This window comes from Anopheles funestus, chromosome X, assembly GCF_943734845.2.
Source record: "Anopheles funestus chromosome X, idAnoFuneDA-416_04, whole genome shotgun sequence".
NCBI lineage: Eukaryota > Metazoa > Arthropoda > Insecta > Diptera > Culicidae > Anopheles > Anopheles funestus.
The window spans coordinates 17,730,034-17,744,366 of NC_064597.1; the positions used below are offsets into that span (position 1 = coordinate 17,730,034).

Here is a 14,333-nt window from a genome sequence, read left to right on the forward strand (position 1 = left end):
TCGAAAGCACGGAGGTGGATTTCTTCCTCTCCCAGGTGCTAACGGGACACGGCTTTTTGGGTGAAAGGCTGCATGTCTGCAGGTTGCCGTGTCTCCGGAATACCCGAGATGCTCCGGAGCTGCTGTGTTGGGGTATGGCGAACCAAATAGACTCCAGCAACCTTCCATCAACACTGCTGGAGAGTAAGGACAATTGGTGCCACGTACAGGAGGCTGCAAAGTTGGTGCTGTCGGCGCTGCAGCAGATCGTCGCTCTAAAGCGCGAGCAAATGGTAGAGCTAAGGAACAAGTGGTGGCAGATGTGCGTGCGGCGCAAGCTACTAGTAACGACGAGGTAATGCGGACGGCAGTCGAGGCCGAGAGGCTGGGAGAAGCGCCACCACCCATTCCCAGACGCAGCAGGGGGAGATCCCCCTGACGCTGCGTATGAGGCGTGAGCGCCGAATCTATATGCAGCGAGTATAGTGAGCTCGAGTGAGGGATGGAGTGCTGCCAAAGATTCCTTCCGGAGGAGGTCGGAGACGTCGGGCTGCGCCATCCGTGGTGGAGCTGATCCGAAGACGACGAAGGAGGAACGAGATAGAGAGGGCACGACGGCAGCGGACAGCTGCAGAAAGGGGTCGCGCTCCAGCTCGACAAACTCCGGCAGAGGAAGCTTGGTTAACGGAAGCAGCGACGTCGGGTCGCTAACGAATGACATCTTTTGGGGAGGGCTCTTAAGGCCAATCGGGTTGGAATGTATGTTCGGAATCGGAAAGCAACGGAAAGATTCAAACTTCTTCGCAAAAGCCCTAGCGGGGGTAGTCGAAGAAGAAGGAGTAAAAGATTGATTCCAGAAAAAAAATCTGAATAGAAGAAATCTTTTTAATTGTTAAAAAAAGGCCAACATAACATTGACAAAGACGACATAACATTGTGGGGTTACGACGCCGAAGAGAGGCTTTACTAAAACGGTTAAGGATTAGACAATAATCGATTCGCCATTAAACCCTGTATATTCCGGCAGTTCATTCCATCGATATCACAAAAGTACGGTAAAAAACTGTCCACACTGTGCTCTACAGTAGGATACACTATACAATACTTATACTAGATATGAGTCAGTTAAAAAAATTAAACTGTACGACGCAAGTAGTTAGAACCGTGCGCGACCCATAAAAAAATTGCCAAACCGAGAACATGTCTTATCGGTTGAAAAAAGGCGCTGAAAAGAAGTAGCTTAATGGTTTTGTAGTACTAAAATGAATAGATATCCGCGACGGTAGAATGTAATCAACAAAACATGAACCTGTCATGGTTCCGAACTTTGTCCATGAATTTTGTACTTTTGAAAAAATATCGGTAAGTTATAACGCCATTAATACATACGCGAAATCCCAACAAATGCAGAGTTGGTTCGTTAAATTTAGATACAAAGTTATCTACACAACAAGTAATTTCACATACAATACCACTAAAAGAAGTATTAATTAAATATAAATAAACAAATTTCACAAGATCGTAGAAGGATTCCGATTAATTCTTACAAGGACAACAATTTTCGTAAATTATAAAATGAATATATCTTTGAGTTCTGTTGTCAGTGTATGTAGCAATACCGCACTGATATGGGTATGGATCCGAAGCCTCTAGAAGGATAATATAGGCACTCCATACCCTACTACTCCGACTCAATACGTCCCCGTCGTACAGAATGGTAACATAGCTCTCCAAATATCTGAGCTTGGGTATACGGGGAACCCTAACCCCTTGGGGAGATGGGGTACATGGCTAAATTGAGCGAGGGGGGACAGCCAGCGTCTGTTCTCCATGTTAGAGGCAGCTGGATGTCCCTTCTGTCCTGGCACCCTACGAGACTTTAAACAGCTAGGATGCGTAGGCCCTCCGACGAGACAGGGGGTTGAGGGAGAGGCCTTGCAAGCCACCCCGAATAGAAACGCAACGAAAGGACACCAAGACATTTCGAATCGGATTAACAGATATCGACCCACGCTACTGAACAAGGACTACGATTGGAAACTCCGGACATGGAACTGCAGATCCCTCACAGCACCCGAAAGTACCCGCATTCTTTCGGACGAGGTGAGGGCCCGCGGCTTCGGTATAGTAGCACTTCAGGAGGTGCGCTGGAAAGGAGTTATGGAACGTCCCTACCGCAGTGATTGCATGATCTACCAGAGCGGTGGTGAAAAGCATGAACTTGGTACAGCGTTCCTGGTCATAGGTGCGATGCGAAAGAGGATAATCGGTTGGTGGCCGATCAGCGAACGGAAGAGCATGTTGACGATACGTGGAAGGTTCTTCAACCTGAGCATTATTAACGTGTATAGTCCGCACCTTGGAAGCGCCGATGACGATAAGGAGGTATTCTATACGCAGTTGGAGAGGTAGTACGACCGCTGCCTACAACACGACGTCAAGATCGTCATCGGAGAATTTAACGCTCAGGTCGGACGGGAGGAGGCATAAAAACCCATGATAGGCAGTTTCAGCGCCCACCAGCTGACGAACGACAATGGGCTTCGCCTAGTAAACTTCGCCTCCTCCAAGCACATGACCATTCGCAGCACCTTCTTCCAGCACGCACCACGCTTCAGCTACACCTGGAGATTACCACAGCAGACATATTCCCAGATTGACCACGTTCTCATCGATGGAAGGCACTTTTTGGATATTATCGACGTACGTACGTACAGAGGAGCAAACGTCGACTCAGACCATTTCTTGATTATGGTTAAGTTACGACAGAAACTGTGCGCAGCCAATAAGCTGCGCTATCAGCCCACCCAAAGGCTCAACATAGATCGGTTGCGGCAAGCTGATGTGGCGAGGGACTTTGCGACCACGCTTGCAGAAGCGTTGCCGGAGGACACCACTTTCGAGGCGATGTCCCTCGACCGTGCTCGACCGAGAGCAGGCCAGATAAGAAGAAGAAGAATCTCGTGGGGACAACCCTGTATCCACATGTTTTAAGATTTGTTTTAAGTATTTGGCCTGCAGTTTCAGGATAATTTTTACTGTCTGGCCCTTTTGGTGAAAACTCTGCCGACCCCCGGACTAAACGAATGCAAAGATGTCACAACTCTCGATGTCAACTGCGAACCGATCAATGCAAATGTCACGCATCAAATAATAACCATCTCATCACCTGCCTTTTGTCGCCCTCCTCATTTGAATCGAGAAAGATTGAGCAAAAACGGAATTGACAGTGATATAGTATATGTAAAAGAATAAAAAGTTTCCCACATAAAATGTTTTACCAATACTACTGTGTCCGAAAAGTAAGGTGACATTTGATGTCTAATTTCGCGCGCCAAAAGATTTCGTTTGTCAATATGTATGTTTTGACAGATCTGCCACGTTTCAAGTCACCACATCAACCCGGCTAGGAGTGACAATTTGTTTCCGGAACTGCGCCAAGTGTTTTTGTTCATATTAACCAAGTCGTCCAAGTTTCTGGTGCAGCGCGCATGTATCAAATTTTGTTTGCGCAATGAAATAAACGCTGCGGAAACATTGCTGATGTTACAAAAAGACTTCGGGGAATAATCCATGTCGAAGAAAAATGTGTACAGTGGTACAGTGATTTCAAGAATGGCTGTGAAAAGGTCGAAGACGAGGACCGTCCTGGGAGACCATCCACTTCGACCGACGACGCCCACGTCGTCCAAATCAAGGATTTGGTGGTCAACAATCGTCGGTTGACGATACGAGACCTTTCGGAAAGTGTTGGGATTTCCAAAGCCTCGGTCTACACCATCCTGAAAAATGTTTTGGGGTTGAAGCGGGTGAAGTCTCGCCTGGTGCCGAAATGCCTGAACCTGCTCGAAAAGCGGGATCGCGTCGAAGTCTGCAAAACGATGCTGACAGACTAAGCTGGAACGTTGAAATCGATTATAACTGACGACAAAACGTGGATTTACTCATACGACCCGAAAGCAACGTACCAGTCCAGCGATAACCGTTCCCCAAACGAGCCGAGGCCCAAGAAGTCGCGATAAAGCCGCGATAAAGCCGGCAGCCATATTGTTTCGCAACCGCCGTATTCGCCAAATTTGGCACCAGCCGATTTCTGGCTGAGCTAAAGCGGCCGCTTCGGGGACACCGTTTTGACACTATCGAGGAGATAGAAGCCGCAGCGACGGCAGAACTAACGGACATCCCTGCATGCGCGTTTTTCACCTGCTTCGAGATGTAATAGAAGAGGTGGAAGAGGTCCATTGCATCGGAAGGGGACTACTTCGAAGGTGATGACCTTCATTTGGCCTAATAAAAAGAAACCATTCAAGAAAAAAAAACGCAGTCACTTTATTTTTCGGACACAGTAGTAAGATCGGTACGAGAACCGTCCACCACACCAAATAGTGAGCGATACACTATCGCTACAACACGCAATGAGAACCGGTGAAACAGACAACTTAAAAGTGCGTGTCGTAAAGAACATCAAAGGAAAGCGTAATGTGCGGAATCGCTAGTATCATCAGGAGTGGACGGCAAGAGAAGTGAGAATTGCAAGACGATAGTATTGGGCAGAACTGTGCAGTATCGTTAGCATCATCAGTGGACGACAAGAAGTACATGAGAGCAGAATCGTTCTGCGATAGCAGTTAACATATGAGAGCGCCAAACGGTACGAGCAGTGCGTGAAGTGTACAACAGCAGCGGAAGGCGTACCAACGTATGACGAGCAGTGAGAGCAGTCGGCGGCAACAGCAGCAGAGATACGATATGAAACAACTATACTCGAGCGAATCCCCATCAAGGAAGGATATTATGTGAATTATTGTACAATAGAAAATGCGTATACCAAACAAAAGCGTAGCAGGTGTCATGAATGTAATTGCTCAATTAATTTTTACCTCTTAATACGATTGTACTATCAAAATTTTAATAATATGGGCATTTAATAGTAACACAAAATACTCACTATCAATCATACGTTTTCAAGAATAATCACTTTGGGCACTCCTTACGCTCTACATGCTCTTTTCATTGCTACCCAAAATTAAACAATATGTAAAAAGATTACAAGAAAAAGAAGAACACCTAAGACCGGGAGATCAGAAGTTTCGTAGATGCTTGATTGAACATTATGGTATTGGTGCCAATGATGCGTTTGGGAAATTAAAAAAATTAGTAGCAAAAGCGAAACCATCAGAGATACCAGTGGAATTAGAAACTATACACAAATCAGCAAATTACAGCTACACCAACATTCATTTATACATACAGTTCCTACTACAGAATAAAGTATTTAAATTTAAAACACTAGCTAAGATTAGCATTGTATTACGTCGTTGGCAATCAAGAAAAATGGTGGAGTTTCATATTAAAATTGCTGCGACATTGGTCCACATACAGTGTCCGACAAAGGAATAAGGCCACTCGGTTAACGCTTATACGAATGTACTATTTTTTTAGTTATAGTACTTTAAACTTAACTATATTTTCAGGAAAGGATTAACAACGTGTAAGCTTCATTTCTGCAGAACAGTTAGTGGATAGGTCATTTAACTAAAAAGTTATGAACAGAAAACGTAAAAAAGCCAAAAAATCGCTCGTCAATTGAGCGGACGGGTATCAGCAGTCAATCGCTAGCACTGTGTTCAAAGCCTTCGACGAGACCACACGTTCTTTTTTGCTCCCGTTTTATCAAGTGTTTTTTGCTTTGTTGTTTGCGATGGGTCGTGGTGTGCACGCAACTGAAGAGCAGCGTCAGCTGATCAAGCGTTTGACGGCTGCTGGCGAGTCGCAGCGCGCGATTGCTGCCAAGCTTGGGCGCTCGAAAACCTTTGTAATGAATGCTATTCATAGCACGGGAAGAAAGGTATCCGCCGGTCGTCCGCGCAAAACTACTGCGAGAGACGATGGTAGGATGACGCGGTTGTGTAAGGCCGATCCGTTTAAGTCGGCCAGAGCGATAAGGGACGAGCTGGAGCTATGAAGCTACTTCTACTACTACTTCTTGGCTTAACGACCTTACAGGTCACGCCGGCCATTTCTGGCTTACTAGACTTATTTTACCACGTAGCCGGGTAGTCAGTCCTTGCTACGGGGGGACGGTCCGAATGGGATTTGAACCCGGTCCGGCCGTGTGGACTGGCGCCGTTTATCACATGCACCACCGGGCCGCCCCAAGCTATGAGCTATGAAGCTATGAAGCGATAAAACGGTCCAGCGTCGCCTGGTTGAGAACAACCTGGTCGGCCGGTGTCGCCGCAAGGTTCCGTTGCTGAAACGGTGCCACTTGCAGGCGCGAATCAACTTTGCGCAAAAGCGCGTTGATTGGGCCAGCGACAAGTGGCGGAATGTACTGTGGTCCGACGAAACCAAGGTCAATTTGTTTGCTTCGGACGGCAAACGCTGGGTGCGTCGACCAGTTAACACTGCGTATAAACCGCAGTATAAAGTAAAGACCGTTAAGCACGGGGGCAACATCATGGTTTGGGGTTGTTTCTCGTGGCACGGTGTTGGTCCCATCTTTTTTATTAAAGGTATTATGGACCAGCACTGCTACGCAGAAATACTACGAACCGTGATGTTGCCTCATGCCGAGTGGGAGATGCCGCTGAAGTGGCAGTTCCAGCACGACAACGATCCCAAGCATACCGCTAAAATGGTGAAGAAATGGCTTGCGGATCAAAAAGTTGACGTGATGGAGTGGCCTGCACAATCGCCGGATCTGAATCCGATAGAGAACCTGTGAGCGATTGTGAAGTCGCAGCTTCCAGCCGAAGGTTCTCGAAGCAAGGAGGAGCTTTGGGAGGATATCCAACAAGCATGGTACGCAATTCCTCCAGAAATCTGCCAAACGTTGGTTGAATCCATGCCCCGAAGAGTAAGAGATGTTCTTCGGAACGATGGGCATGCTACCAAGTATTAAAACTACCGAGCAAGCCCGGGGTATGGTTATAAAGTGGGATGAAATGCCCAAAACGATTGTAAAAAAAACTGTTTAGTACAAAAAATTTAACTGGCCTTATTATTATGACGAACGAATTTCTGACTTTTTGATTACTTCTTCTCATAACTTTCATACTTGACGCTTAAACCAAAAACGGTTAAGAGGACATTACAAAGACACTTTGTTCATGCTTTTCTCAAAATTTGATAATATTTGAACTAGTATAAGTAACCATTCATGACATTTTAACAATCGAACAACTTGTGGCCTTATTGCTTTGTCCGACACTGTATATGATGGCAAAGCCGACAGTTTTGAAAATTTTCTGGGTTCATCTAAATTACTAAAAAAAAAATTATCCAAAAGACACGAATCAAATCTTGGTAGAGTTTCTTAAAACACGTTTAACAGGAGCCTAAATTAGATTTCGCACCAAACATAACTGATTTTGAACACTGACTTGAAACACTTATAAATGATGTACAGTCACGGTGTCAGGAAAAAATAAATCCCGACAAGGTCATAATAAATTTAAAAGCAATCCGACATACAGATACTAAAGGCCTACGCGAAGAAGTTGAAAAACTAAGTACAAAGTATGGCAATCAAACGTGGAATAGAAACACTTATTGATAAAGTTAAACTCACGGAAACAAAAATCAAAAAAACGATTTTTTCAGAAACACGAATAGAAACACTATCTGATCTGACACCACACCGCCACGTTGTAAACGCTGTCGACTGGGCTTTATGAGTCCGTTCAAAGTGGGTATAGATATCAGGTGGGCTTATCCCTAACGATTTGACAGCTGCGCTGTAGAAAAATGAATTAAAATTTGACGTTTATGGGTTCGATTTTTTGTCAGTGTATGTGAGCGAATCCTTTGGAACGTGCTATGTGTGTGAGTGAAAATATATGTATTACAATCGAACCCACAAACTTCCAATTGGTTTTCAATATGTCTACCGCATCAAAGCTATAAGCCCACCTAGTCTCTTTACCCACTTTGAGTCCGTTGAGCAATAAATATATAAAATATTATATCGGAGTGCGCCAGGTTGCGATACCTAGGGGTCAAGAGGGCGCTGGTTTGGGCCTCGGGGTCGAAGGACCTCCGGCTCGGAATCTGGCGGTTTTGGGTTTTACGTCATTGTTTTTAGTCAGTAGCATCACGACAGGCGAAGAGCGAACTAGTTTATATGTGTTTCATAACGTAAAATAAAGAGAAAACTCAAAAGTTTAAAAAAATCTTGCTAACACAACGGAGAAATTCATAAAGGACTTTTCATTCGCGCGAAAATTCAGGTGCTAACAGAAGGGTTTACACTACTCAAGCCACTGCCTACCGATTGCCAATCATACCTATCAACTTAAATGCTAATAACTTTATAAAAGTCAGAATAGAAATGTCTACAGATCAGCACAGCCATCTTATCGTAGATACTGGAACAGACGTTTCTCTGTTAAAAATTAAAAAAAATTAAGTTAAATCATCAAGTATTCGCACAAAACAAAATTAATCTTACAGGTATTACCACTCATTCAATAGATACTTTTGACAACTACCTATACATCTATACACTTTGGTGAGACGTCTGTCAATCACCAATTTCATCTGATACCAAAAGATTTAGACATTGGCGCAGATGGAATATTAGGTAGAGATTTATTTGCGTTATTGACTATTAACACTGGCTTCTTCATATTTACCACAAGGACATCAGTGCCCCTATCGAAGATAAAACAAATGATGGTTTTATATTACCAATATTAAGCGAAGTAATAAGCGAAGTAAAACTGCCAAACATAAAAGAAGATTATAGTATTTGCAGAAGAAATCAGCCCTGGAGTATTCTGTGATAATTCAATTATAGGAAAAGGAAATCAATACGTTAAATTCATAAACACAACTGAGAAGAATGTGTTTGTCAGTAACAAATCGTTCAAATCCCAAGTCGACCTAATAAAAAATTACAATATAATGAAGCAATCACCCCACTCCAATGAAAAACCAAGATTTGATAGTATAATAGAAAGCGTAGATACGAAAACAATTCTGCAATACATCCATAATGAATTGAATAATCTTTTAGCAAAATATACAGAACTCTTTTGCATAAATGATTATAAAATCTCCACCAATAACTATTATAAACAGTCAATACAGTTAAAAGATAACATACCACGTTGCAGTCCGAATTACAAACAAATTTACGCCCAAGTAAATGAAATAACAGGTCGACAAGATGTTAAGAAACGATATTATCTAACATTGGGTCTCATCTCATAATTCTCCGATATTACTAATTCCAAAAAAATCATAGGCAGAGAAAAAATGTAGACTTTTCATAGACTATCGTCAGTTGAATAAAAATATAATGCTGGACAAATTTCCATCGCTCGGGATAGATAAAATACTACACTAACTAGGTAGGGCAAAATATTTTACAACACTCGATCTCATGTCAGGTTTCCATCAAATTCCCCTTAAAAAGAATCGAGAAAATATACTGTATTTTCCACCGCTTCAGGCCACTACCAATTTAAAAGGTTGCCGTTCGGACTAAATGTGAGCATCAACAGTTTTCAGAGGATGATAATAATAGTGATGGCTGGACTAACACCAGAGTGCTTTCCTTTACATTGATGATATCGTCATTACAGGATGCACTATTAGGCATCACCTTGAAAACTTAGAAAGAGTTTTTGATCGACTACGTCAGTACAACCTCAAAAATGTGCATTACAGACAAGGGCATTTACACGGACGAATCTAAATTCGATGTAATACAAAACTATCCTTAACCGTGCAACACAAACGAAGTTAGAAAATTTGTTGCCTTCTGCAATTATTATCACAAATTCATCCGTAAATTTGCAGCAATTGCGAAACCTTTAAACGAATTACTTAAGAAAGGGAAATTATTGTATTGGTCATACTAATGTCAGAACGCATTTGATACTTTACGCAACAATCTTTTGTCACCTATGATACTAAGATATCCCAATTTTTCAAAAGATTTTATTCTTCTTCTTCTTCTTGGCTTAACGACCTTACAGGTCACGCCGGCCATTTCTGGCTTACTAGACTTATTTTACCACGTAGCCGGATAGTCAGTCCTTGCTACTTTATTATTACTATTATTATTATTATTATTATTATTATTATTATTATTATTATTATTATTATTACTACTGAAGCATCTGACACATCATGCGGGGCCATTCTTTCACAAATGTATTGCAGAGATCACCACCCAGTGGCATTTGCTTCTAAAAGCTTTACAAAAGGCGAGAAAAAGAAACCAACCATAGAAAAAGAATTGACACCTATACATTGGGCTATCAATTATTTTAAACCCTATGTCTATGGTCGAAAATTTAAAATTCGTACTGATCATAGACCTTAGAATTTGTTCAACATGAAAAATCCAACCTACAAACTTACCCGAATGAAATTGGACCTTGAGGAATTTGATTTTGAAGCAGAATTTGTAGCCGGTAAAACTAATGTTAGTGCTGACGCTGTGTCCAGAATCATAATTACTTTTGATCATTTAAAATCATTGCAAGAATGTACATGCGAGAATAAAAACAACCAAGCGTTGGTAGTAAAGGTTAGGGCAACGACTAGAACCAATAGAAACGAAACAAATCCAATAACACAGAACGGCAGAAGTGAAACCATAAATACACCATCATTTTGGAATACAGAGAATCCTTCAAAGGTCAATAACCTATTAAAAATACAATCAAAGATAAATGGAGATGCTATTAAAATAACACTTTTCAACAGCAACGATAACAAGGAGCTATGCAGTACAATTATCAAAACAAAACAAGATGGAAGTCAGGCGCTCGAGTCTGCTCTTCTAAGAAAATGGACTCATGCTAAAAAGCTATATAGAGATAAATTAGCTATCTCCATGGGAGATGAAATTTTTACTCAATTCTCGCCTCAAACTATTAACCGTTATGTCTACGACCGCATACCCGGGTATGTTTTTCATTTTCAAACTTTAATAACTTTTTCCAGAAAAAAGATATTGTTCTGATTTTTTTTTGTATCTGTAGCAAATTTAATTCTCTTATAGAATGCGTTTTTAATTTATTTTTATGTTAATCGCAAATATTTTTTTCGTGATTTTCTTTTCTTACCCCTCAAGTCTACGACCGGCATACCCGGGAATGCCATACATTTTGTATGGCGAGTGGAACTTTTTTGTCTTAAAACTGTAATAACTCAGGCTGTATTGAATATTAAAATTTTTAATTTCGTACACAGCTACATACATTAGTTTTCTTTGTTTTGGCAAATAATTAGATTTTTTCTGACTTGTTTATTATTGCTTTTTCGACTTTTTCTAAGCTTTTTCAGCTTTATCTAAGCGACTTTTTCAGCTTTTACATTTTAAAGACAGAAAAGTTCCACTCGCCATACAAAATGTATGGCATACCCGGGTATGCCGGTCGTAGACTTGAGGGTGTAAATTTGGTCGTAGACATTACGGTTAAGGAAATCGCAAATAGAGCAGGAAAGAAGAAGTAAAGGAAATAGGAAATAGGAAATCCTAAACAATTATCACATGTTACCCTCGGGAGGACATGTTGATCAATATCGCTTGTACTTAAAAATACGAGAAAAATACAAACGGAAAAACATGAACAAAGATATAAAAAAATGTGGAAAAACTGCGATATATGCAAAATAAACAAAATAACACGTCACACAATAGAAAAATCCTTGGTAACAACGACGCTTTTGGGACCATTCGAAGTAGTATCAATAGATACGGTGGGCCCTCTTCCAAAAACACCCAAGCATAACAGGAACGCTCTTACTATACCATATTCCCTAAAAGGGAAAGTACTGTCCTTAAGAATAGGTTAGTTAAATGATAAAAATCTATAACATATAATTTTTATATTTTTTAAAATTGGGGAGGTGTGGCGCCTACACATCAAACAATCATAATATTATAGAAATACAAAATAGGTAATCGAACTTATTTTAATAACATAAAATATAGATTTTAGGTATATATTATGGTTTAAGATATAATATTTTAAGATATGTGTAGCCTTACGGCAGACACATTAAAATAAATTAAAATTGAAATTAATTATAGTAGAATTATGGAAACTGTTGTACTTGGTAGAATAGGATAAATAAATAGTTAAAGATAAGGATAGGATAAATTAGCATTAGAAGTTACATAGGAAGTGTCAACAATGAGTAGACGTGCTCGACATTCCTGTAGGAGGAGTAGGGTAGTTCATCCGACGAAATAGGGCCATGCGAGAGATCGCAGCTAGAAGCTACCAGAGGACGCCTGGGTAACGATCCTCTCTTAGTAGAAAAGAGTGCGTGAGGGCAAAGGACCAATCGCGGATTGTAGGCAGGATTTAGCCTTATATGGTCAAGAATGGGATCGTCCCGGGGGGCATGCGTGCGCAAAGAGAAAGACGGACATTAGCTTTCGGACTGTGAGAAAATACACCAGTATTTTAACGCCAAAGAAGGATAGTTCAAAATAAGTATTCACGGCATCCGAAACTAACTCAAGCATTAATCGTAATGCGACTAATAGGAAGTAAATTAGATAAAATAGGATTAGATGGTTAAGGAATCGGTATAAATAGCGGTTTAGGATAAAGCAAAAGCGAGATTAAGTTTATCGTACCAAGGGGAAACGCTACCCGAGCATAAAGCGAAAATATAATAAGGGGAAACGCTTCCCTAGTAAAATGTGAAATATTATAAAATACCAGTGAAAAGCTTAACGGGCGATTCTTTTTAGTTTAGCGTTAAAACGTAATATCACACCCATTACGAGATTGTCAGTCTTACGACTTTGCAACTTACCTTTGCATAACACATTCAATGTGTTAGGTAGTCTCTCAGCAGGCTCACTTAATTTACAATATTACTCACTGTTGGTTTGGAACCCTAAAAAAAAATTTAGAATCTTAATCCGCTCTTTTATTATCTACGTTTACAGCATAAAAAAACATAAGGTACTCACAAATCCTGCAGACTGGTGAACATCGCATTAAATCCAATGCGATTACATCCTTTTTTATCCCACTACAGCATATTCGTATTCGTCCGGTATGCCGCTTGCAACTACAAATGTAATTTTATAAAATAATATTTTATTAAATGATCGGAAAAATTAACAAACAAAATGGGACTGCGCTAGCTTCTTTCCTGCAACACGAAATATATCAGGCTTCCATCCATTTTAATTAAACAAGGACGAACAAATGAAACTACGAATGCATCTATCGCACTGTTCTAATACAAAAGTAATATTATATATATTTTAATTTTTGTTTTTTTTTAATTACATTACATTATCTTATATAAAATCTCTCTCTTCTTGGCTTTAATGGCCTTTCAGGTCACGCCGGCCATTTCTGGCATACTAAACTTATTTAACCACGTAGCCGGATAGTCAGTCCTTGCTACGGGGGGACGATCCGGATGGGATTTGAACCTGGTCCTGCCGTGTGGACTGGCGCCGTTTATCACATGTACCACCGAGCCGCCGTCCAGGATAACGAGATTATTTGATGTATAATTTAACCCCTTCACAGTCTCGTGCCTTGATCGTGCCTTATTTGACCAGCCCGAGCACCGTTTTTTTTAAATCGAGACTGTGAAGCGGTTAATATAACTACAAACGCATCTCATATCTACACATTTTATGATTCTTTAAACACATTTAATAAATTCAATTTTGTAAGACATGACAAAATTTCGATGATATTGCAGGCTCCAGAACGCAATGCAAATGTGTACAACAGTTAGTATCATTGCAACAATCCATGCGTAAAATCCGCTAACCTTACTTTCTTGAATTCTACGAAAGCGATACTACACACACAACTAAAGCAATTCACAAGCAGAACAGCAGAATATACGGACATTTTGTACCACAGATGCACACCGTAGCTGAAACACCAACACCACGATACTTGAACTACTTCTAATACGCACTCGACACAACACAAAAGACGATATGCGATACAACAAGCATTCTAGACTTTGGAGTCAAGAACTTCTGTGCGTGTGTTCGTGTACTGACGCCGCATGAGGCATAACTGCGCAAGGAGATAATATAAATGTTCACACATTAGGCATATTAGGAGTAACTTACGGTTATACAACGAGGAACATTCTTTTCACTATGTTCAGTCATCCAATGAGTACAATTTTGCCAACACCACTCAACACTATCACACTTCACTAAACGGAACCGCTTTCGAGCATTGACCCTGTAAACTTACACTATACAGTCCTATCCCGCACTATTCACGCGAATCAAAACTTTTACTATCACTGTAAATACGTTAACTTAACTAAAATAACCTTAACTGCATCTTTAGTAATATTAAATTAACTGAAAATAAGAAAATAATCAC

General features: G+C 40.8%; 1 long non-coding RNA gene across 1 annotated transcript; it reads right to left on the minus strand.

Moving 5' to 3' along the window:
• Positions 1–3,886: 3,886 nt before the first annotated feature.
• LOC125760501 (uncharacterized) lies at positions 3,887–14,333 on the minus strand. The gene is made up of 3 exons (XR_007418011.1): positions 14,069–14,333; positions 12,932–13,032; positions 3,887–12,855 (listed from the first exon to the last, which is right to left on the minus strand). It is a non-coding gene; the product is annotated as an uncharacterized LOC125760501 (long non-coding RNA).